The sequence below is a fragment of the Apium graveolens genome, chromosome 4 (assembly GCF_009905375.1).
Source record: "Apium graveolens cultivar Ventura chromosome 4, ASM990537v1, whole genome shotgun sequence".
NCBI classification, from domain to species: domain Eukaryota; kingdom Viridiplantae; phylum Streptophyta; class Magnoliopsida; order Apiales; family Apiaceae; genus Apium; species Apium graveolens.
Window position 1 is genome coordinate 16,170,434 of NC_133650.1, and position 27,942 is coordinate 16,198,375.

General features: G+C 34.7%; 1 long non-coding RNA gene across 1 annotated transcript; it reads right to left on the reverse strand.

The window, feature by feature from the left end:
- Positions 1-1,347: 1,347 nt before the first annotated feature.
- LOC141717831 (uncharacterized) lies at positions 1,348-8,072 on the reverse strand. Its single transcript, XR_012573810.1, has 3 exons — positions 7,793-8,072; positions 5,359-5,616; positions 1,348-1,810 (listed from the first exon to the last, which is right to left on the reverse strand). It is a non-coding gene; the product is annotated as an uncharacterized LOC141717831 (long non-coding RNA).
- Between the last annotated feature and the right edge of the window lie 19,870 nt (positions 8,073-27,942).

Sequence of the window (27,942 nt, forward strand, 5' to 3'; positions counted from 1 at the left end):
AACACTGTAAAATATATTATTTTGTGAAGTATGTTTTACGAGTATCACTAATTCATTAAAATTATTTAAAATCATTTAAGTTTAATAAGTAGAATGTGTGAACAAATGTTCTGCAAACTTAACATATTTTGCAGAATAAAACATTTTTGTAATGTTTTACATGCAGTACATATATGATATTCAAAATTTTGAATAAAATAATGATCTTTGTAGAGTATGATTCGTAAAATAATATATTTTGCAATATTTTTATGCAATATTTAACTTGCAGAACATAAGTGGTCTCCAAGGTTTTCAAAAAAAAGGTCTCCATATAATTATATAATGTAAATTATATTTATCTTTTGAAACACAAACTAAATCTCTTCTATTGTTTTATTAATTTATTTTACATACCAAACCATTATGTATTACTATTCTTTCAAGGTTATGTTGAAAAAATTTATATTACTTTTATATTAAATTATACCGTAGACCGTCAAAATCTGCAAAATTGAACCAACTAAAAACGAATCGAGTGTCTGGTATAATTGGAACATGGGCTTGTTTAAAATTTTCAATAACCGCCATTATTCGGTTTGATTTCAATTTTATATTTAACCCCAATCAAACGGGACCGCTATGAATTTTAATCAAAAGGGTTGTAAGTTAAGAGGTAGAGACACCACCCTTTTAATCTTAGCCGCCATAAAATTCAAAACCACCACATTCCGACAAATTTTCCGGAAAAAAACTACCAATCAGAAATCTTGAATTCGGCAAACAACCTCAAATTTTATCATCACCAGATTAACTCCTATTACAGTGCGTTATAGAGAAAATGAAGATTTAAAAAAAAAAACAGGACAGTTCATCAAATATTACTTGACAAAGGAAGTACATCAATACCAAGGAATTTGAATTCAATTGGAAGCTTTTGGGATGATTATGCTCTCGCCTTTAAGGACATCTTGACACCACAAAGTTAAACCTTACCGAGTGTAGGTAATAAATCACTATAATTTGCCGACTGCTAAGTTAGCAGACAACCAATTTTTTCAAACGTTTAGATTACCTTTGTCAACCAAGGCATCATAGAATCATAACACACTACTTCGTGCAAGGAAACCAGACTTTCTGTATAAACTCCATTAGAGATCTGCCGACCACAAGGCCTTCGATTCTTCAGGGCTAAACGACATGGTGCTAAACACCTACATACGCTTAAGGACAGACATATAATTATAGGCCAATTCCAGTACCTTAACCCTAATTTACACTGTACCATTACAACAAATTTCCTTGTTCTCAAATACAATTATTGACGATACAGGGGCTCCCTTGGACGATAAGAAAATAATCATAATAAAACAAGAAAAAAACTGTCTTTCGCTTTTAGAGTAATTCAAAAACATGATACAATCACTTAATACTTGTAGGGGCAACAAAATGATTCTATACAATGCTGAATAAAAGCAAAGTAGCATGCAGAAGTAACAAAATATAAGCATGACAATGCAAGTAACCATATGGTCTTCAGGCTTGCTAACTTTTGCTTTCGGCTATGTCACATCGACCCTCAGGTCCCCCTCCAACCAAGTTGTGGTGTATCTTTGAGGGTTCATGCATCATTAACATGGAGTGATAATCATCAGCATCATTCAGTTTTAATCCTGTTAAAATGTAGGTCCCCCACAGATAAGATTACCCTAATATAACTTCAATGTAGTATAATTGTGGAGTTAGTGGAGTCTTGATTGGCCGACAAATTCCAGCTTTCTGCACAAGTGGAACTCATCGTTTCCTTGTCTTCTCTCCAAGGAAGGGCCAACTAGCACAAAAAAGTTCAAATCAGCGTATAAGATCTAGTATTAAAGATGCGGAACAATCTAAAGATCTTTGTTTGATAAAACAATATAAATCAGTACTAAATATTGAAAAGTTATCCCATGTATAGAGCACATCAAGCTCAGATTATCTAAAGTTCTTTAGAAAGATGTTTCCCTTGAAGCATACATATAAAGACTTATTCCGTCTTCATATGGATCTAGTTCAAATAATTTTAACTTCAGTATCACTGACTATCTTTCTTAATGTTCTTAACATTAAACAGGTACAGTATAAGAAGTATGATGCGGTTCTTAGAACCCAAACTAAAGCAATCTGCTAGATGCAAAGTGAAATAAATCACTAGATTAGCCTAATAAGTAATATTCAACATCTGGATGCCTAACAAAGGTTAAAGATAACAGCGTCACATGCTACACACCACATTTAATCACGAGAAAGAAGCTTTACATACAGCTTAGGCATTAATTAAGTACCTCAATTATTTGACATAATTACATAAATGGTTTCCCAGAGGGAATCTAATATTAAGCAAACCCAAATTTGATTTCAACCACTAGGCATAAACTATGCCTAAAATTAACGATCCATAGATGATAACATTTTTTTTGACAGGCTACATTTAGTCCAGCACCAGAACAACGAACAACATTTTGGCCTTTTGGGCACTCCTCAATAAACCTTTTGACAGTTGATGCTTGAGACTATTCCTTTTGACAACAAAAGCATATTTATTAGAAATATAAAAATGTTACTGATGCACCGGAGATACCTAATCAAAACATACACACCATTCCCTATATTCAATTCGAAATTTGATGATATATTTTGCATATCTGAGTATACAAATATATGTTAATACAAGTTAGAAAGGCACATATATGAAACCACCCAAGAAATTTGTAGAATCACCTAGCCCAACAACTTACGTCTACCTAATGATTTCTGGGATACCTATCAGTTCTTCATTAAACCGTACACTTGGAGTAAAAGGGGACAAATGTTGCTTCTTTGAGGGTATGTGTTGGACAGTGTTTAATAGCAATAAGATACTCACTAACTGAGAACAATTATGTTGCTTGTAGGCCATCCATTACAATCTGCACTTCACTCAATTCTAGTTTCTCCACTAAATAAGCAGTGCAGATGGTCCAACGGGGGACCATAAGATTAAGTGTCAAGTAAAACTAACTTGAATGAAAAAAGTTACTAGACTTTTGACATAGACTTCATTGACCTCCTAGTACTTGTTAATTTTCTTCCTCTATCGAAGTGCTAGTGCAATAATTATGTGCCGGAAATTTTATTGTTTCTGTTTCCAGATGCTTTCTGCATTTGATAAAGAAAAAGCCCGGCATTACAGAGCAGATGCACAAAAATATTGTTATTTAAACAAGGTGATTAGATTTTCAGATATATCAGGCCTACTGGCTACTGCAAAGATTAAATGAAGAATATTAATTAATAAAAATATCTGGCAGCAAATGCTAGAGGTAGCTGTGTAGTGCTTTCCATCATTTACCCTCCCTATAAACCCTAGTAATTGCCACAAAAACATCTTTCTGCTGAACTAAGCCTCGTCTCCAGACTAGTTGGCGGTACATGAAGTAGGATAATATGTGAATGAAAAGAACTTAAAATAGAGGGAAAATTCAATCTCTCTGCAATATACCCTCCTACTACCGTAGCAGATATATAAAAAATTCATGTACATACATATGTGTGTGTTCTTAAGTTCTCTATTAATTTTGTTCTATGTTGTACTATTATTATTAAATGATAATCAGATTTTCTTGACAACCTATTTTTAATTCTTGCCACTTGCCAAATATGGCGCTCCTTGCGAATTTGAAATATTCACCCAAAAGTCTAAAGTAATTGAAAGTTCAAAGTTTTGCTTGTGCATGGCTCAAATGATACAAACTTTAGAAATAGCTAAACAATAAGGAAAGTCTTGTAAGAACCTTGAGGCTCAAAGATTGTTACAAAAAGAACAAAGACAACATTTACCACCTTGCCTGGTCTTTATATATGTGTTCTAAATCTGGACTCAAATATATTCATCTAAACCCCTGCTTTGTTCATCCATATATTCATCTGAAAACCTTCTTTTTCAGCTAAACCTCGATTTCGAATATTTGTTCTTTCTCCTTATAGCAGCACTATTTAATACATAAATCAAATGATACCTGCACAGTAGACAGGCATCAAAATTGACACTCTGTAAACTATAGCTTTTGTTCGACTTCCCTATATTATAAGGTGTGATCCCCCTCATGGTTGTAGGGAGGAGAGCCTCATGTTGATTCAGCATCATTGTTCTTTTAGGTACTTGTAAACAATCATGATATGCTCTTACAATAGGTGGTTAATTGCACACACTAGCGTGTTCTATATAGTCACCTTTTGGAAGTAGAAACAAGTAAACAATTAAATCCTTTAAGTCTTATCAACAGCCAAAATTATTGTTCAAAGTTAAACTATCTGTTCTGGGCTGCATATATAACTTTGTTTAATCCAAGGAGTACCCTTCACACAGCTACTTTGGTTTATTGCATCATTTATTTTATATATGTACATGATATGATGTTTTTAGTAAATTTGATACTACGACAATGTCAATTCCTTTTGTGAATTGCACTGTTGTCTAAAATTGGATGTTTTATATTGGACGGACGCTTCTCTACCGAACTTTAAAGTCTTGAAGGAGGTCAGAAATTGGGTAAAGTAAAAGTGTCATTGTTTAAACTGTTGAAAATAACTGATATAGGAAAAAGACAAAAGAAACTTACATACACATGGAATCAGTGAAAAACCGTGGAAAACACAAAATTATAATTTCATTCATTATATATTTCTGCAATTATAATAAAATATATATATATAGAACATGCCTATAACAACTAATGTACCAATTTTTTCTTCTTCTTATTTTACAAAAACTACGTTCAAATAACAATATAAAATTCAAATAGACATTAAACTAATATTTAATCTACCTGGCAATAATAATATGAGATATTTAAAAAGTATTCATTGCTTTGTAAAAGAACAAGAATAGATAGATTATAAAGGGGTTTGTTCACTCTCATCGTGAAGTAGAAATCCTCCTTATTGGTACATGAATATACCCCATAATTTATTGGCTTGTAAAATTTCATATAATTTTCTTGCACCAATATAGCCCTTCTCTGTTCCTATGGCTTAAGGTACAAAAATAATTAGAAACAAAGAATATCTTAGTGGTGACATGAGACTGTATGGGTCTCAAGTAAATATGAATTACGAAGTTGCTTTTCTTATCTGCATGTGACTGATAATTTCAGTAGGTCAAAATCCACTCTACTTGCAGACTACAAATGACATGTTAATACCCTTGTATGTTTAGATCTTCAGACCAAGAAGTGGGCATTTATCAATTAAAGTACCTTTAACTCTGCTCATATAAATGGAATTTACATGTAAAAGAATTTTCTTAGAAACTGCTCAATGCTCGTATTAGCAATAAAGAGGAAGAATAGAGAACCATACCAAAGCATGATAATACTGGGAGGACTTTTGGTTGCATATTTGGATGCTCATATTCACATGGACAAAGGCAATAACATTCTTCTTTCCCTTTTCCTTGCAAGTGATTTTCGAGAATTTCGCAGTCGCAATGGAATAAAAATACTGATACATAAAATAAAAAGACAAAGCCAGAAGTGTCTGAAATAGAGGGTTACTAATGATGAGACTACAAGGATGCCGAACAATGCTGAAAGCAGAAGAGCCACGGTAACATCAGCCCTGCATAAGATAAACAGAAATTTTTATATTTAAAAAAATAACACTCAGGGCTAATAAAATACTCGTAGACAGCTCCATAAAGATTCTAAATTTAAAAAAACAAAGAAAATATTAGGTAGATGTGTTTAAAAACCGGTCCCAGAAAAGACTGCATAAACAATCCGGCCTATGAACTCTCACCCACCTGAACGACCCAGCAGGGCATTCCAACAGCTAATTTCTAAAATTTGATCATTTATACCCTCCCAATGGCCAGCTTTGGGTATTTTGGACCAAAACATTGAACGCCTATAGCTTGTAACTTGGTAAATAAAAGCTCACTTCCTTTTATATATAAACCAAACTCTTTTATATCTCATTCCTACAATTCTCTTTTTTCCTTAAATTTTTAATATTGCATCCTCGAGCTCAAACACCGTTACCACTTCAACTCAAACAATTTTCACCACCAAAACCCATAAAATTTATACGCAATTATTCTACACAATCACAAAGCTTAAGTTTGGGAAAACTGCGATGAAGTCCTTATTAATGGAACAAAGGAATATGCAAACTGAAATGCAACTGACTCATATACAATATGTAAAAAAAGACAATAATTTACATATTTTCAAAGTTTGATGCAAAATTAGTTAAACTAGTGATAGCTTGTCCGCACCACATAATCCAGGAAAGTTACTCATATATATATATATATATATAATTGTCATTTATTGATCATACTACATGGGAAAAAGTCATTTCAATTATACATGAATATAGTTCAGCGAATTAACTAAAAATTAATAGGTGACTTACATCGTATCGTGGACTAAATATATTTTCACACTGTTACTGTTTGCCATATTATTAGTCTATAGGTGTACAAGGAGGGTTAGACGCAACATAGACGCAACATGCCCCATTATAAAAAAAATAAAGAAACGATAATTTACTTTTAAGAATAGTTCTTTGAAAAGAAGACATGGGTTGGGAAGATTGTATGTGGAATCTCATTAATGGTCAAGTCCAGGGTTTATATGCCTAAAATCAAACATAAATCTTTATTTTCTACATCCCAACATGCGTACTACCAAGTCAAAAAGCAAATAAAATCCAGAGAGAGAGAGTTCTAATTACTTGACCTCCAAACAATACTCTGCTAATCCAGCTAAATCCAATTTGATTAGTGGAATTAAAATTTGCAAAAGAATGTTAAGGGAAAAAAGAAGAAAAAGGGATGCAAAAGAATGTCAGCCTTACCCCGCCTTAACCCTACTGGTGAGTAGAGAAGTTGTTTCCAGAAAATGACCCATGACATCGAATTAAAGGGTCGAACCCATGACTAGTTAATCATTAGTAGGGCACCTATTTCTACTTTATTTACTTGTGGTGTGTGCTTTAAAACATTCTTAAAGCTGAAGGAGAGGAAAATCTTACAACTTAAACAGTAGTTAAAGTAGAAGTAAACAATCCTATAACTTACCTTTAGGAGCATAATAGTTTGTTACTCGGAAAAAGAAAACATTGTGATGATGATGAAAGACGATTGGGGTGTCATGCAAATTGCAAGGTTAAAAAAAACTCTAATTATAATAAGAGTACAAACAAAATTCAAATTTGATATAAGAGATGTCAGTATCTTTAATATACTGTAACTTATAAGGAATAAATCATCAATTTCTATACATGTATCCTATTTTGGGCGCAATAGCTCATTCAACGACAAAACCTGTCATCCCCGATGCATGGCCATTCCAAGAGGTATGGAAGACATTATGTGTTTCCGGATATTAATTCTGCATTCCCATTTTATGTTTCATCAAATTATAGACAGAAAATAGACCGTGTTCATTGCCTTATATTGCATTGGAGAAAAAGAAATGGGGGGGGGGGGGACGGTGATCCAATTCCAAGACAATTAGGCTACAGCTATTGAACAAACAAGATAATTACTAACAAACTACTATTACTACAACAAATAGGGCATCAATCAACAATGGCATACGAATAATGTAACACAGGCAATTTGCAAAATTACGAATTAAAATGTAATTGTGAACATAAATCGAGAGAGGGAGAGAGGGAGGGAGGGAGAGAGATTGATGAGAACGAGAGAGAGGGAGGGAGAGAGAGGGATTGATGAGAAGAGAGAGAGAGATTGGAGAGAGAGAGACAGAGGGGAGGGAGAGATTACCAAGAACGAATCTGGGGTTTAGGAGAGAAGAAAACGAGAGCAGAGTACTTGTGCTGAGAGCGGATCTGATATTCACGTAATTGCTCTACCAGTTTAGCACGAGTAATCATCTTATCATGTAGATTGTTTCCAGGAATTGCCCAGAAATTATAGTATTATATATATATATATGTGTGTGTTTGTGATCAAAGAATTGGTAATAATCTGAATGTTAATCACCACGACCAGCTGCTGCAGATTCACTCCAGTCTTTGTTCGAGTTGCGCCCCAAATCACCAAGCATTTGCATCCTTCTTCTTATTTCTTTCTTTTTATTTATTTTATTAAATTATTATTATTATTATTATTATTATTATTATTATTATTATTATCATTATAATTATTTTTATAACAAGTCTACGAATAATTTTTTTTTGTCGGAGAAATATGCAATCTCGAAATAAAGAATGTACCGAGATACAAGATACGAAAAAGGAGTTTCCTTCGTATAATAAAGTTTATAATCTAACCGAAGGTCATGTATTTAAATTAACCTTCTATATTAAGAACCGAGCAAATTATGGGACTTATCTTTCCCATCAAGGAAATTTAGGTTAAACTTTGTATTTTTATTTCTAATTTTTCAATAATTCTTCTTTAATTATATAGCTATAAAACTAGTTATAAAACTTTGTTTTGTTTTGTTTAAAAATATTATTTATAAGTATCAATTCCCTACATTTAAAAGAATCTCATAAAAAGACTAAATTTTGACCAAAACATCCAATTCAGCAGTAGAGTTGTACCACGGCCCCGAAAAAAGAGATTTGTAATACATTATTTTGGACCAATACCCTTAGTCAACGTGCATAGAAATACTAAAAACATATGCAATTGCAAAATACAAAATTTAAATAAAATACTAAAATTTCCGGATAATAATATCCTTAGTCATTATGTGTTTCCGGATATTATTATCTGCAAAATACTAAAATACGGATAAGTTAACAAATCAGAGATTAACAAATTTCGAAATTGCAAATATAATTTGTAATTCTGGAATTTATTGTACAACTACTTTGAATTACTTAAATATTTACAATTATTTAAAACTATACTATAGTGTGTCATTTGATTTGATCCATTTTAGAACAAGTTTGAATAATATTTATAAACTTCTATCATATTAAAAAAATATTTAATTTTAGAAACATAATACACAATATTTTCACATTAGTATTAGAAAAATGATTACAATCATTAACGAAAGAAATTTGAAAATAATTTTTGTACAAGTTTTCCTTCGAATTCTGCGATTATTAATAATTAGTCTTTACAATATATAAATTATTTTTAAGTCATAATCATGATTGATGGTCGATTGAATGAAATCATATATGGACTTTTGTTAGTACTACTATGGCTACAATATATTAATAACTGTAATTTATTTATTAAATAATTGTAATTTTTGTTTGAGTAATTAATTTACTTAATCTATTATCTTTATAATACCGCAACAAGCAGTTTTTGGGGAACCATTTTATTCCAGGTCAGCGCCACATACTATGCCATGTCACTGCCACTTCAATTTTTAAAAATAACGTAGGCTCTATCCAAATATATGCGTATATTGTATCTGCATCTCTTCTTCTGCTTTTCACGTTTCATCTCCCCGTATTCTACCCTTCTCGCTCCTCTTGGCTCTTTGTCACCCTCTCTTCTTCCTAATGATCATTGTGTATGGTCTCTATTATATAGTGCGTATATTACGCTGACTTTTCTGAATTTGTGATACTTTTACCCTCACTGAGTTTCGGTATTGATGATTTTTTTATGAGTTAGTTTGATGAAGAATTGGTGAAACACCTATCCATGTCTTTAATTTTCTTGTGTTATAGCACTTCCGAAGCAAGCAGCCAACTTCGTTTGCAACTCCTTAGTGTGTGTATATATATATATATAAGTTTTCTCATTGCATATTTTTGTTATTTTGCAAGGTATTTGTTCATAATTAAACCAGTAGCACATGACTCAAGTAACACATGACACACTCTTTTATATTGTATTCATTTTTATAATTGTGCACAATCTGTTTGAGTCTATGCCTCACCGAAAATTTCTATAGTCCAATCCTTTTTTTAAGAACTCGGGTAATTGATAATATACTCCATGATGATTAACTATAATTGGGAGTGTTCTCTAACTCTAAATTCAGTCTTGTCATCCTGAAGGCCTTAACTAAGTTTCGATAGATTAACTGCCGGTAAGAGTCTCTGTATATTTTGCTTTCTATATACTTTGTAAATTAAAGTTACCGGAGTTTCATGTTTTGACATAATTTTTAACATACGCTTCACTACCTGGTTTCATTTTACTAATTAATATATGCTTTGTTTCAAGATCAATTATGTAACATCCGGGATATCGCGTGTAATTATTTTTATCAATAAATAATTTTTATATGATTATTATGTGATTTTTGGTAAATTATCTGATGATTGGTGTGGATATGTGGATGCTTATATGTGATAAAGTATAAGTATGTCAATTTTATTATGACCAGAATAAAATATAGATAATTACGATTTTTTTGGGTAAGTTTTGGACTTTTATATGATTTTATATTGATTAATGAATTTATTAATTATTTTCTGAATAATTACAAAATTATTTTATAAAGCCGGGAATCGTCCGACTACAATCGTTTTTATATTTTTACAACCCGAAACTCTTCCGAAAACTCCTTCCTAACCTAATCTGGTAATTCTGGACATTTTTCGCGTTTTGACTTTTTCCATTCGGATTACAGTTTGACCCGTGCGCGGCCCGACGCAAGATTTTCGATACGATAATCATTTCGATGAATCAACAAACCCCGTATTCTCAAAAGACACGATATTATTACGTTATTCTCGTATATAGTGTTTTATAAGAAGCCCGATTTGGATAATTATCCAATACAAATATCAAATCAGATCGTTTTTGCAGTTACTTAGCGGCTAAGTAACTAATTTAACGATCCAAAACGAACCAATATTCCAAAAATATATATAGCTTATTTATTATTTTATTTTATTCGTTTATTCATTTGCAACCAGTGCGAATACAGTAAATACAGAGAAAAACCCTAGAAACCGATACGTTCTTGAGAATCGAACGCACGAATGAAGGCGTTATCGAACTCCGATTCGGGCGTGCAACATATCAAAACGAAGCTCTCGAAAAGTACTTTCATAATCAATCATCCATTTTTATGCAGGAATCAAGCAGAGTCAACGAGGCATAGAAAATCAAACCAGTGATCTATAAATATAAGCAAAGCGTAGAAGGAGAAGGAAAGTGATTGATAAATAGAAGCAAGACATAGAAAGAGAAGAAAAGTGGTTGATGAGTAAAACTGTTAGATGAGTACAAGTAAAGTGGAAATCGTCGATGATAAGGCAAGTACTTCTGAACCTTTCTTTAAGATATATTACAAATATTTTCGAACTGTTTTATAACATGTCGCTATTATTCAAATAACTCATGTTTTATACTGCAAGCACTTTAAACTATTTAACCTTGAACCCTGATTCTTATTGATCTTGAGCCATAAGCCTTATTCTTCATAAACCATTGATTGTTGAATTCCCACATACGATCCAAACACATACGATACTACCCCACGAATACATATCTACCACATACTGATTCTGATATTGAGTTTCTTAACATACCAACCCTTATTCCTTGTTTAACAGAAGACCAATTCTTGGAACCCTTGAACCCTTGGTCTTCTACTTTCTGATTCTTTCCTTGATTGAAAACCAATCTTTTTGAATGCCTTGTTATACCCACATGGTATTGTGAATCACCCTATGCTTCAAGATAAATATTGTTTATGATTCAGCTTATTGATTACATTGGTTATCATTTTGAATTGTTTTAGAATGGGATAGTTTTATAATTGTGGACCGGATTCGTGGTCGGACCAGATTCGTGGTCATAGTAGGCCAATGCGTGCCTTGGATCCAGTATATAGAGCAAAGCTGGGAGCCTTGCTCGGGGTTAGTGCGTGACTGATCAGCAGCCTAACCTTGGTTTTTAAAATGAAAAGTGACTGTCCAATTCTAATTATTTCTTATTCAGAAACCTGATTCTTCTGAATCATTTCAATTGGTAATTGTTTAACCTCCATTGCTGCTATTATTACTTGCTGAGATAGTAAGCTCACTCTTGCAAATTTTTTTATGTTTTCAACAGTTAAAGATGAAAGTGTTGGTAACGAGGGTTCCCTGTCCAATGTGCGAGCTAGGATTTCCGTTTAAGTTGGATCGAGCTAGCAGGAGCTTTATATTATAGATGAGTGGTGCAAGATTGTAAGTACGATATCATTAACAATTGTAAGTTGAACTAGTTGGGTTTTGGTACGATGTAATAAAAGTTAAGGTTATGACTTGTTTTCATACTTTAACCTGTTGCGATCCGCGGTTGTGTAAAGAAGTGTCAATGCATATAATAATTTATATACAAGTTTAAATATTGTGGTGTGTGTTGTGAGCCCCAAACTTCTGACCCGGGTTTGGAGGGCGTCACAGGTTGGTATCAGAGCTACAGGTTATAAGTCACTGAAACAAGCCTAGATTATCGGGAATGGATAAAGGGTTAGGATTAGAATTAAGAAATAGAAAGATAAAACGTTGAGAGGTTGAGTGCGATCAAATAGTAGGTTTTAGTAGGATCCGTGATGAAATTCGACATCCTTATCTAGCGACGCGATTTTTAGATGGCGGCGATGGAAGATTCTTTTATCCCTGGATCGTCTGATCATTTAGAGCCTTCATTCAGAAGAGTATCATCTGATTCACACCTTGCTCGTCTACCGATATTCACCATGTCACCTCCTGTTGCAACGGTTGCACATTTTCACATTATTATCTCGCCCTCTGATGTGAGGATATCTATTCGAGAATTTTTCCCCACACGCTGATTCTAGTTCTACCGGATATTCAATTGTGTGCGCATCTTTCTGTCTACTCTACATTCTGTTCTATAACATCCGTTTAAAACCCTTATTATGAAGTAACAACATCTATGAGGATGGATTCGAGTGTTCCTGCATATGTTGAGTATACGAGGTATTAAGAAGAGTGAGAAAAAACCTAGAGAGAAGATTCGTGTGTGCCGGAAAATGGCTGCTACCAGGTTATATGGGGCTACTAATGAGTATGCTACCCATAATTATCTTGTGAAGTGAGCTAGATGGATATTTAAAGAAATTTGAGAGGTTTGGAAATCGAGAGCTTTCTGGAAATTATATGATGACGATATGATCAAACATGATACATATTGAAGTAATGTGATATAAATCGATCTTGTGTTATAAAATAAATCTGATGATTAATGGATAGATTTGTTATACTTAGTAACCGTAAGAGATGAGAATGGGAATGTTACCAGTATGGAAGAGTAGAAGTGAAGTTACGAATAAGATAGTATACAACGGTAACTGGAGTTTGTTGACTAATGAAGGCAAAATGGACCCAATAAGGGATAGAAGATATATGGAAATGAATGGGCTCTTATCTGATTATTTTCCTAATTGGATTCCTTGTGATAGTTGAGAAGGACGACAACCAACTCATATAGTAATGACGACCATGTGTATGATTTTCAAAATTTTAAACCAGTTTTCAAAAGAGATTTTCTTCACAATTTTTTTTTAAAATTCCTTGGAACAAAATAAGTTTTAAAAACTTGGTTGTCCAAATAGTACTTGAGTTTCTTGTTTGATTCAGATTATCCAGACGAATACTTGTTTTAGAAATTAGTATGGTTCGTTTAGAAGGTCAAGTGGAACCGCTATTACAGAGAAATTGTTCATCCAATTTCTGAGATGATTAGAGTACGAGGAATATGTCAATTCACGAGAATATGAGTACGAGAAAAGAAGATTAAGGAAATTTCTAGACCTTCTAAAGGGAGAACGTTATTAGCAAAAGAGGTGACAAGTTGAACGATTAGCAGCATAAGCGAAATTTGAAGTTATGAGTGTAAATCTCGTACGATTGCAAATAAAATCGTATACAAACATGGAAGCATGACGCCAAAGATACAAAACCTAATAAATGGCAAATTATTTTAACAATCGATTCAAGAAAGCATTTCTGAGAACTTTCTCAAGTTGATATACGACTCGGCATAGGATCTATTGATCGGAAAGGCGTTGAAGCTGTAAACAGATGTAATGTGGATGACGACCAAGGGTATCAATCTTTTTTTTATCATTCTTATAAATCTTGAGTAAAGTATGAACTTCTTTCATGATCAGCTTTATAATGTGATTGTTGAATCCCTTTCAAATCATTCCTTCTTCAAAATAGTGTTTTCTAATTGGGACAAACAGTGTTATGGTGTGACGATTTGTCGAAATGACAAAGAGTCTGGTGGGACGCCACCTAATCATGTGCTGTGTGCCATATGGTATGAAAGACTGGCCATCTTGAGTACTAATATGGTTGTCTCATTCTTATTCAAATCATTATTCATTCATTCTTCTTAAATCCTGATTTGTTGATTCATGAATATCTCCGATTGCTTCCTTGTACTCTTATCCCTTGCCAAAAAGTTTCCAATCAGGATTAGATACCCAAATTTCTTCTTGGGTAAGATCTGTTCTTTGAATATCTTAAAAGGAAATAAAATGAACCCGTACAGCAAAGGGAATTATGTGGATAATTGCCAGCCAATAATGATGGACATTTACGTGGAGAGAATATCATTATGCCGATAACGAGATTGCTGCGAGGATATTAAATCAAAGGCGGAAAATCTATATACATGATACATTTCGAGTCTGAGATTTTGGCATGAATTGGAGTAATTAGCAAACTGTATGAGGTAAATTAACTAGAGAAACACGAAAGTAAAGCTGCATGTATCAGATGAGGCAATTGATCGATTGGACAATGAAGGCGAATGAAGAAATTCTTAATAATAACCAGATAATCAAGTAATACGTTGTGAAGATGAAGCAAACCTTAATCATGTGGGAGATATTTATCATGAAGATTCAAGATCGAAGAAATGCTAGATACAGATAAACTTCAAGTGTGTTCATCAAGGGATGGTTGGGCTTTCCCCAACTCAAGAAAATGAGTTGTGGTAAAATTTACGCTTGTAGCAGGGACGACAAAGAAGGTTCAATATGGAAAGACATAAGGGAAGATGAAGGTATGGCGGTTTGACTACAACAATTTTTAAGATGTGAAGTTTTAAAACCAAATGTACTCATTCGCAAGATTTTAAGAGTGTTGGTTGAGACCAGATGTTGGTTATCAGAAGTTGAACAAGTTAATTAATAAGAACAAGTGTATATTGCCAAGGATAGATGAATTGTTAAGTAGAGAGCCTGAATTAAAACATGAACTAGAAGAATTTTAGAATAATATATAATTGTACTCCATAGTGATATTCTGTTATAATCAGAAAATATGAGGAAAAAAATGTATGGTATAATATGAGCTGTTCGCTATAACCTTAAGTTGAATTAGAGACATGGGTTGTACTGGTTAATATGACATGAGGTGGTGAATTGGTGAGTTTGGAAAGTGAAAGTGGACTGGTATATTTGAGGGTTGATTGTTGGTTATTTGATTGATTGTGGGTGTCGGCTTGAGTCCGACTGGTAGTCAATAATATAAAGGAGATGCTGCCCAAATTTTTCGGAAAGTACCCTACTCTTAAAAAGGGAAAGTATACTTCTCTATATTATAGATATTCATGTTGATACTCCAATTAATTATGATCTCGATTCTCGAAAGAGGTTGTTACATCCAATTCGACTATTATATATAATTGGTCTTTGATTTCATTTAGCTAGTCATCACTTGCTGCAATTGATCAATTAAGTAAGTTGGCCAATTATACCAATTAATGGTCAGTTACATGGAGATCGATTCCAATTAGATTAAGTTAAATTTTGATGTGACTTTCAAAACCGAAATCAAAACAATGAGGAATTGGGGAGAAGTAAGGACGCTTGTAGAATTCAAAAAATTTCTGCAAATGTGTGAGTTTTTACGTGGATAGATACGCCTTCATAATGGACAAGAGAAATAAAAATTTAATCGTATGGACAAGTGAGCAGAATATTTTCAAGAGCTAAAGATTTAAGATGAAGCAACGAGAAGAAAGGAAGAAGGGAGATGAAATAAAGTAGGAATGAATAACTACACCAATATGGATTTCATTAGACAGTCAGGGGGACGTTATCATCTGCAACAAAGTTTATCAAAGGACATCTTGTTTCTGATAATCATACAATAATGATTTATCAAGTATTTCTGTTTTGGATAAAGTGTGAGATACAGTTTTAATTCAGTTTCCGATTGATGTTGATACTTAGGTTGTTGTTAAATATCGGAAGTGGTGTTAATGCAGATGATTGATGCTTACTTCATAATGGGATGATGTGAGCATCAAAGTTCGTATTAATATCTAATTTGATATGACAACAAAATGAGTATTAATGTCAAAAGTTCGGTTTTGAATAAGCTATGAGAATAAAGAGCGGAGATAAAAAAAAGAAGTGGAATCAAAAGGGTGATAAAGAAATTTCATAAGATGCCAGGAAAAGTAAACGTAGTAACAGATGCATTAATCAGAAAGGAAAGACCAAACGTGTTGACAGTGTTAGAAGAATTATACAAGGAATTTCAAAAGTTAAAGCCAGAGCTTGCAAACCTAACAATGCAAAGATGTATAGTATGACTTTTCAGCCAGAATTGCTAGAGAAGGTAAAGAAACGTCAAGGGGAAACAATAGATCAAGATATTATCATTAGAGAATATATATATAAATATATATATATATATATATATATATATACTCAAAGAGATGATCAAGGCATTCCCAAATTTTATTTCAGAATTTAGGATTCCACTAGTGACAGAATTGAAGGATGGAACTTTACAAAAAGCTTACAACTCAAGACATTTGGTACATCCATGAAGTTCCAATATGTATAGATATTTAGAAAAAAATATTATTGGTGGCCAAATATAAAGAGAGAAATGGTAGGATATATTAGCATATGTTATACGTATCAAGGAGTTAAGGCAGGATATCAAAGACTAGATGGATATATTTCGCCAAGAAATGTCATGGTGATGTAACCTGAGAACCAAAAGTAAGGGAAGCGTTAAATGCATTATTAGTGATAGATTATTTAAACCTGATCATTCTTATTTAGGAATAAACGGTTTATCCCATAAGTAGGTTAATTGTTGCTTAAAGAAATGATGGTACATCATCAGATCCAGAAACTAACTGTAGATAGTCAATATTATTGTGCAAGACATGCCTGTATCATAACAAGACTAAGTCATTCTGCCAACCCTAAGATTAGATGTATTGTAACCTTAATCTGTAATTCATACTTGTAACACTTAATGTCTGTAAAATGTAAATGGAGCAGACTGGAGCATTTTTCCCTAAACAGTGTCAAGCCTAAGAATTCTATCTGGAAGAAGATCAAGAAGATCATGCCTCAGAAGAATTATGAAGAAGCTTGGAGTTGAATAATTCTGTTTGGTAAAAAACATTCTAAGTCAAGATCTCTACAAGTCACATAATTAGTGTTATAAAGAAGTCATTCGAGAACTCAGAAAGACCTATCGAGAACTCAGGAATTGCCTATCGAGAACTCAGGAATTGTCTATCGAGAACTCAGGAAATGCTATTGAAGATATCGATAAGTCAGATACCCATTCGAGAACTCAGAGATATCGACAAGTATACATTCATTAGAGAACTCTGAGTGATCAATAAGCCAAAGTCCATTAGAGAACTCTGAGTTATCGATAAACCAAAATTCACTAGAGAACTCAGAGTTGTCGATAAGTCAAGTCAACAATGAAGTTTCAGAGATATCGACAAGCCAACATGCCTATCGAAATGTCGAGTTCTCTACAGCTTAATTGGAGATCTCGAAGTGAAGAAATTTCTCTAAGTACAAAATTGCATAACAGTTCAATATCCAAGGTTGCAAATCAACAAACAATTCACACAGCTGGATTGACAAGTCTACAAAAAGCAGCTTGAGAGATGTGCACGATCAATGACAAAGATTAACTGATAGAGGAGATTAAAGTAAACACGGGATGCTAAAGATATGCTAAGCCAGAAATGGAAGATTTGCTTTTCTATAAATAAAAATGACAAGTGACAGTTTAGAAAAGCTAATAACATGTTTATTATCCTCTGTGTAAACCAACAGTTAACTGAGTTACAAAGTTAACACTGGTCCTCTAGTCAGTTGTAACAATCTAGATAGAAAATCTTGTATTCTCTCTCAAGAAAGGAGCTAAGTTCTAAAACAAGAACTTAGAGATTTTGTAGCAAAACACTGCTTGATTTTTAATATAAAATTAAGCGAGTTTTGAAGATCTTTGTTTTACATATTTGCATTGTTTAACATCTATTCTACTAAATCATTGATAACAACCAACTGCTAAAGCCAAAGTCGATCAAAAGGTAAACATTTAAGCCAAAACACATTCACCCCCCCTCTGTGTTGTATTCATACCTAACAAGTGGTATCAGTGCAAAATCTGAAAGTAAACAGATTAGATCTTGGAAAAATGAATACACAGAAAATCAGTAGTATCAAGATTCCTCCCTTTGATAAGGCCAACTACACTTTATGGAAAAAGAAAATGTTGCTGTTTATAAGAATGGCCAATCACCTTTACATTCAGATCCTCAAGAATGGGCCCTTTACTCCTATGGTTAGAGTTGATGAAACCACATATGGTGGCATGGTTATTCCAGCTCATTTTGCTCCCAAGGATCCCTCTGAGTATACTGATATTGAAAGAGAGAAAGTTTCCCTAGACAGTGCTTTGCAACTGATACTAATTGAGTCACTTGACAATGTAATGTATAATAACATTGTCAACTGTGACACTGCTAAACAGATCTGGGAAAAGATTGAGATACTCTGTGAAGGAACTGAGGAGGTTAGGTCAAATCAAAGAAGGATATTGATTTCTCAGTATGAGGCTTTTATGGTTAAACCAAAGGAGGGTATTACTGATGTGCTTGAAAGGTTTAATAAGCTGATAAATGACTTACAGCTTCATGATAAATTTTATGATGTTGAAGAAGTGAATTTGAAGTTCTTTCTTACTCTCCCTGATCATTTGGAACAAAAGATTTCTGCAATCAGAGAAAGAAGGGATTTGAGTAGAAGCACACTGGAAGTGCTCAATGGGGTTCTGAAAACTTATGAACTTGAAATGATTCAAAAGAAATCATTAAGGGCTGGTCAAGGATATGTACTGGATGGCTCAAGTGCACTGATTGTGAATGATGGCCAGACCTCTAATGATGAGCAAAGATCCCAAACTCCAGAAATTTCTACAAGTTAGAAAAGAGTCAATGACACTAAAGAGCAAGTCATATTGGAATTGGATGAAGAAGATGAGTTCTACACTCTTGATAAGCTTGATGAGCTAGACAAATCAATGGCTTACTTGGCTAGAAAATTCTCTAACATTAGAGTGAAGAAACCAAGATTTTTCAAGAGCAAAGGACATTCCTTCAACAAAGACAACAACTGGAAAGGAAAAGGGAAGTACACTCCTGATAACAAAATTGGCTACAAAACTGGATCTGTTGATAGATCAAATATAAGGTGCTTTAACTGTGATGAGTTGGGCCATTTTGCTACAGAATGTAGGAAACCCAAGAAGGCAAAGAAAGATAAAGCCTATCTTGAATTGGAAGCAAAGTATGATGCTCTTCTAAAGAAGCAACAAGGGAAAGCTTATATTGCTGAGTGCAAGAGCTGGGATGATTCAGATAATGATGAGGATGAAGAAGTTGGAAACTATGCACTCATGGCCTTGGAGCAAGGAGACTCTTCATCATCTAAATCACAGGTACCAACTCTTACCACAATTGATTTAAATGTGAGTCAATATAAGGAAACTGTTGAAAAGATGAGCACAGAAATGTTCCACATTCATACAAGCATGGTTGCTGCAAATGAGGAAGTTAGCAGATTGAAAAAGATCAATGAAAAACTTGAGAGTGAAAAATAAGAGACTGAATTATTTCTGGTTGAGCTTGATACCGCTAAGCAAGAAAATGCATACTTAAAGAACAAATTAAAGTGTGCAACTGAAATTGAAGCAATATTGAGAGAAAGGCTGGAGAAGAATGAAGTAAAACTGAAATCCTTCAAAAGTGCTTCTGAGTTGATTGGCCAATATCATGAAAAGAACAAGCCATGTGCAAACATTGCCATTGGTCTTGATTATGAGGGTTTGAACAACCAAAAGAAGTCTGTCAGTGACAAACGAAAATCAACTGAAACTGAGGATGTTCCAATTATTTTGAAAAAAGTTGAATCACCTTTGTTCAAGGCATGTGAGGTGAACTTCAGTGAAGAAGAGTTGATCATCAAACATGAGATAGCTGATGAGGACAAAGAAAAGAAAAATAATGAGACAACTCAGTCTTCCATCTCTGTTTAAACACCAAAAGCCAATCAAGAAACTAAGGAGCCTGTGAAGGAGATTAAAGCTGAACAGGTCAAAAAGAAAAAGAAGAATGGAAATGGAAAGATTGGGATAAATAAAAGCAATAATTTTGCTTATGTTGCAGATGCTCCTAGAAAGAGCTGTGAGAATTGTGGATCAATGAATCACCTAACTCATCTTTGTAAAAAGATTGTTAGCAATCCACCTAAAGGAGTCTGCAAGTACAATGAAGCTAAGGCTAATGATCCCTATTCATTCTGTGACAAGTTTGACTGCATTCCCTGCAACATGAAAGTGATGAAGAGTTGCCACAAATTGAAAATTGATCTCATAGAATCAAAAATTGGTTCTATATCTGAAAGGGAAAATGCTCAACAGTCTATGAATTCCATTTTATCTCAAAACTCTCATTCTACTTCTGCAAAATCAGTTAACAAGAAGAAAGTGCCCAACACAGCTTGGGTAGCTAAACACACTTAATCCTTATTATGTACAGGGCAAAGGAAAGAAGGTCATTTGGATCATTGATAGTGGATGTTCCAGGCATATGACAGGTGATAAGACCCTGCTATCACAATTTGAGGAGATGGCTGGCTCCTTGGTGATCTTTGGAGACAACAACAAAGGATTCACAATGGGATATGGCAAGATTGTTTCTGGAAATGTTGTTATGGAAGATATAGCACTAGTTGCTGGATTATAAGTAAATCTTCTAAGTGTTAGTCAATTTGCAGACATAGGTTTTCAAGTAGTTTTCAACAAAGAAGATTGTGCTTTTATTAGCAAAAGGACTGGTGAAATTGCTCTTAAAGGAATAAGAAAGGGAAGCTTGTTTGTTGCAGACTTAGACTCAACAAATAAGGATGGAGTATGTTGTTTCCACACCAAGGCATCAGAAGAGCAAAGCAAATTATGGCATAAGAAGCTATCTCACTTGAATTTCAAAGCTATCAACACCTTAGTCAAGAAGGAGTTAGTGAGAGACATGCCCAATCTGGAATTTGCTCAACTGGAAGTTTGTGAAGCTTGTCAGAAAGGAAAAATGAAAAGATCAAGTCACAAGTCAAAATATGTGAATTCTATAAGTGCACCTCTGCAACTTATTCACATGGACTTGTTTGGGCCAGTAAATGTCTTGTCCATTTCAAGGAACAAATATGCCCTTGTCATGGTTGATGATTTTTCAAGATACACTTGGATTGAGTTCATGTACTCTAAAGATGAAACTCCAACCATTATAATTGAGCACATCAAGAAAATTGAGAAGCAAGCTGAAGGAAAAGTTAGTGTGAAAAGATTGAGGAGTGATAATGGAACAGAATTCAGAAACTCAACATTAAGTGAATTCTGCAAAAACAAAGGCATTGTTCAAGAATTTTCAGCAGCTAGAACACCTCAACAGAATCTAGTAGTTGAAAGGAAAAATAGAACATTGGTTGAAGTTGCTAGAACCTTGCTACAAGATGCTCAGTTCCCAACTAGTTTTTGGGAAGAGGCTGTTAATACTGCATGCTACACTCAAAACAGATATCTCATCAACAAAGCTCATGGTAAATCACCTTACTCAATCATGTCTAACAGGAAGCCTAAAGTGAAGCATCTACATGTGTTTGGAAGCAAGTGTTATATTCTGAAAGACAACTCTGAATATGTGGGAAAATTTGACTCTAAAGTTTTTGTAGCAATTTTTCTGGGATATTCATTGGAAAGAACAACCTACAAAGTTTATGTGATTGATCAAAAAAAAATTATGGAAAGCACAAATGTGACTTTTGATGATGACAAGTGTCCAGGATTGGAATGCCTTGATGTAAATGATACTGAAGCCCTTGCATTTGAGAATCTAACCATTGATAGTGATTCTGATGAGGAAGATGAAGTTGTGGCACAACAAGTGACAAATGAAGAGACCTCTGAACAAAATTATGGGAGTGAAAGCTCTCTTCAGACACCAGAATTTGATGGTACAAACTCAGGGGGAGAAGAAGAGAATGGAAATGACAATCATGATAATACGGAAGAAAATGATGAAGGCACTAGTCAACAGACACACACTAGAAAGTGGGATAAGAGTCATACAGTAGAAACTATTATTGGTGATCCCTCAGCTGGTGTGAGAACTAGAAGTGTAACTGCTAATGAATGCCTACATGCATGTTTTCTATCTCAAGTAGAGCCCAAGAAAACTGAAGAAGCCCTATTGGATCCTGATTGGATATGTGCTATGCAGGAGGAGCTGAATCAGTTTGAGAGAAACAAAGTTTGGAAATTAGTCCCTGCACCAAAGAACAGAAGCATAATTGGAACTAAGTGGGTGTACAAGAACAAAATGGATGAAAATGGAATTGTTACTAGAAACAAAGCAAGGCTGGTTGCTAAATGCTACTCACAAGAAGAGGAAATTGACTATGATGAGACTTTTGCTCCTGTTGCAAGACTAGAAGCAATAAGAATTTTTCTGGCATTTTCTTCACACTCAAATTTCAAGGTGTATCAAATGGATGTCAAGAGTGCTTTTCTTAATGGTGAACTAAAAGAAGAAGTTTATGTGCAACAACCATCTGGCTTTGAAGATCCAGAATTTCCTAACTTTGTTTACAAATTACTCAAGGCTCTATATGGATTGAAACATGCACCTAGAGCCTGGTATGACACACTGTCAGATTTCCTACTCAAACATGGTTTTACCAGAGATATTATTGATAAGACTCTCTTCTACAAGAAACATGGTGAAGATATGATCCTAGTTCAAATCTATGTGGATGATATCATCTTTGGATCTACAAATGAAAAGCTTTGTCAAAGATTCTCTAGGCTAATACATAGTGAGTATGAAATGAGCATGATGGGAGAATTGAGTTACTTCCTTGGCCTTCAAGTTAGTCAAAGAAGTGATGGTATTTTCATCAGCCAAACCAAATATGTGAATGACTTATTGAAGAAATTTGGTATGGTGGATAGCTCACCTGCATCTACACCAATGTCTACTGCAACCAAGTTGGATGAAGACAAGAAAGGCAAGAGTGTGGATATTTCAAGCTACAGAGGGATGATTGGATCATTGCTTTATTTGACTGCTAGTAGACCAGACATCATGTTTGCTACTTGTCTATGTGCCAGATTTCAAGCCAATCCAAAGGAATCACATTTGATGGCTGTAAAAAGGATTTTCAAATACTTAAAGGGAACTCCAAACTTGGGATTATGGTATCCTAAGGGAACTGGTTTTGAAGCTGTTGGATACACAGATGCAGATTTTGCTGGATGCAGGGTTGATAGGAAAAGTACTAGTGGAAGCTGTCAATTTCTTGATCAAAGACTTGTATCCTAGTATAGTAAGAAACAACAATCTGTGTCAACTTCCACAGTTGAAGCTGAATATATAGGTGCTGGAAGTTGTTGTGCTCAGGTGCTTTGGATTAGAAATCAGCTAATGGACTATGTTCTAGTGTTACATAAAATTCTTATTATGTGTGACAATACTAGTGCCATATCTATAGTAGCTAATCCATTTTATCATTCTAGAACAAAACACATTGATGTTAGGTACCATTTTATCAGGGAACATGCTGCAAATGGTACCATTGAGCTCATTTTTGTTCCAACAGAGAAATAATTAGCTGACAGTTTTACTAAACCTTTGGATGAAGCAACCTTCACTAGACTTGTGAGTGAAATTGGAATGCTCAATTCTTCATCCTAAGGCAAAAACTCAGCTAATGTGTTGCAGCGGATTAGTTTCTAATAAATCAACCTAGTTTGATTTAATTGGAAATTAACTGAAATATGAATTATAAATATTTCAGAATCTCTGTATATTTATTTTTCTTAAAAAAAACTCAAAAATTAACTTAGAATATTTCAAATTCTAAGTAAACTGCTTAGTTGTTAATTTACATCTTAAATGTGTAAAATTAACACAAGGCAGAATAACAGTACTCAAAGGTATAGAGAACTGAGTTCACGATAAGTCAAAATGACTTATCGACAAGTCATTTTAGAGTTTTCGAGTGAGTCCCCGATAAGTCTATTTACAGACTTCTCGAATGACTTCTCGATAATATTTATTATGACTTATCGATAAGACCATGCAGAGTTCTCTAATAGTGTTAATTCACAGAGTTCTCGACAAGGATATTTTAAGACTTATCAATAACTCAAAACTAAAATAATTTAATTCAATGAATTATTTTAGACAAATACTTTTGGAAAATTTAATTTTGATTTTAATTTGATTCAATTCAAATAAATTAGAATTATTTTAGTCCATTTTCGGACAAACTGTGCATTTATCAGAGTTCTCGATAAGTCATTTTTGACTTCTCGATAAGTTTAATATCAAGCATTTATTTGACTTCTCGATAAGTATTTTACTTTTTCTATAGATACCCATACTTCTCGATACATACACTGTACTTACACTTTCTCGAGATCTCAAGTGACCTAGCTTTCAGACAAAAGGCGATTTCTCTCTCGTTTTTGCTCATTTCTCAAAACTTTTTCTTACCCACTACTTCTAAACACTAAAATGGCACAAAACATTGTTAGAGCTACCATTCCAGAGAAGGGAACTAACTTTATTGCTTTTCTTGATGCTAACAAAGCCCTTGATAGTTTCAAGGGGTTTGTGAAGTTTCTTTCTGAATCCTATATTGCAGGTGCTTTAACTGCAAGTCCTGTGCTGTATTTGAACGTTCTTCATGAATTTTGGACATCAGCTATAACTAGGACAGTTGTTCTAGAGAATGTCACTTCTATGGTGGTCACATGCACAATTGGAGGCCAGGAAATTGAGTTTTCAGCTGCTGATGTGAATACAGCCCTGAGATTGCCAACTGAGACTTATGGAGAGATGCCAACTACAGATGAGCTGAGTGAATTCATGGACTTCATCAACTACAGTGGCTCAATCAACTTGGCAAACCTGAACATGACAAACCTTAGGAAGGAATGGTCCTTTGTGTTTGATTCTGTAGTGAGGGCTTTCACTTGCAAAAAATTGGCTTTGACAACATCTCAAGTGTGGTGCAGAAGCTGGTGTTCTCAATAGCTCACAACAGGCATCTGAATGTTGGGGCTCTAATTCTGGAGGAGTTGGCTACCAGGCTTACTATGCCTTTGAAGAATAGAGGTAAAGAAATCTTTTTTCTAAGGTTTATTATGTCTACTTTAGCTCATAAAGTAAATGACATACATTTGTTAGCTGGTATTGATAATAGTAGAATTGGAAATTGTAAGCAAGTGTCCAAAATAATATTTGGCTCACTTACTTCAAAGAATAAGGTGAGTGTAAGTCTTAGAATCACTTCATATATGTTGGAGAGATTCAGGACTTATCCTTACCCTATGCCAGACATGAGGGCTCCTAAATTTGCTAGTTCAACTATGGTTCCTGAGCCTGTGGAAGCACAAACACAGGCACACCAACAGGGACCTTCCAAAGCTGCAGCCCCTTCTTCTAAACCACTAGATGTTAGCAAACCAACCACTTTAGTCTGTCAAAAGACTGAAGTGAGTAAAAAGAAGAGAAAGGAACCAACCCTTGCTGTTGTAAATGAGAGTGAAACAATTCAAACTGAACCAGAGTCACCCTTGGTCAAGAAACCAAAGAAGAGTAAGTTACCTGAGTTGACCGCTCAAAACACCTCTGTGTCCTCCCAAAAGGGCACAGTTGAACAAATGGGGAGTAAATAGTTACTAGATGCATTCTCTCAACAGGGTGTATCTATTGAAAAGAGCATTCACCCCAATACATCCTGTACTGAGTCAGCACAACCTGCACCTAGAGTGTATGGTAGAAGAAATAAGGATGGCACACACAGTGAGGGAACATCACTTGAAGCTCCCTCATCCACTCAGGGGGAGCTGCCAACACTCACAACTGAGCACACTTCTCTAATCTCTCAAATATCTTCATCATATAGAGCACTTGAATCTGATTCTCAAGTGCACCAACACTCAAGTGATATGGTTCATGAAACTGTGATCACCACCCAGAACCAAAATCTAGATGGTGAGAGGCTACTAGCTGGGGTAGACCTTGATGACACCATCACAAACATGGGGGTTTCATCAGTTTTTACTAAAGACCCCATGGTCACTCTTGCACCTTCATGTGCACAATCATTTTCACAGATGAATAGGTTTGAGGGTAGTACTCTTGAGGGAGAGCTATCTAAATCCTCTCCAATTCAATTGGAGGTTCCTCTAGAAGGAACAACTCCCCTCAAAACCCTAGCTGAAATTGCTTTGACAGTTGAAGCTAGGAGTACAATTGCCAATGACCCTGTTATGGGAGAGGCAAGTTCATCACATTTATGTGATAGTGCTCTGCAAGGTGCACAAAGGTTTGAGGCTGGTATACATGACAGTAACTCAGTCAAATCCTCTCCAATTCCAATGGAGGTTCCCACTACATGCGGTGAACAACAAACTGTCAAAACCACAGATTTATCTGTGAGTCAAACTGTGACTTCAGTCACAGGTGGTAATCTGGACATTTCTCAGCAGCCATCCACATCTCAATCCAGCCAACCACATGTCATGGCTCAATGGCTACAAGATATGAAAGCTCAGCCTTCTACAGTTGATGACATGTAGGTAGATCAAATATCAGGCTTGGCCAATCTCTCTCAGCAATTGCTCACTTCAGACATGGGGAACCAGGACTATCAAGCTATACTGCTATGCTTTAATGAAGAGGTTGAACAACAGAAGGAGAAGATAGTAGATGAGGCTGAAGAAGATGGAAATGTAGATGCCTGGTTGTCTGATGACCATGTGGCAGAAATGGATGAAGTTTTGGCTAGATTCAGGAGGGAGTACATAACTATCATGGGAAACAATGCTAAATCTCTCACTCCTCCTGAAGTCTATGATGCCATCATAGATGTGCACAAAGCTCAACTCAAGGCTTTCCATCTCTTTAGAAAGGCCTTGAAGTAAAATTGACTGGACATGATGATAAAATCAGGAAGCTGATCAAGGAAAAGATGGATGACATTGTACCTTCTCAAAAGGACATCAAGAATCAATTCCAGTCTTTCACTGAGCAAATGTCAAGGATGGATCTGGCCTCCATTGAGAAGGAAGTGTCAAATATGAAGAGTTCTTTCAAGGCCCTGTTTGATCAAGTTCAAGCTCATATCACAAATTTAAATGATACCAGGGTCAAGCTAAATCATATGTATACTTCTAGGTATGAGCCTTCATTTCTTCTCATGGAGGGTGTCAGAAAAGCTGTTGATGAACATTTGGGGTCCTTCTCAGCCAAATCCTCTACTCCTCAAATACAAGAACTTCAAGATCAAATTTCTTCACTTCAAGCTTCCAACTCAGATTTATCTTCACAAGTCAGAGCTCTACCCACATTGGTTGAGAGTCAACAACATGATATTCAGGCCCTAGTGGAGTCCCATAAGCATTTACAAATATAGAATACAGTTGCTTTGGGAGCCATTATGGGAAAACTCAACATCCCACTGCCAGCATTGCCTGAAGCTATAAGACCTGAGATTCCTACTCCCCTACTCATGCCTGTCACCAAGACTAGGGGGAGATAGATGCAAGGCTAGCACAATCAAAACTCAAAAGTCAAGTACAAGGTCTAGAACAAGAGAGGCTCCTTATGAAAGGAATATG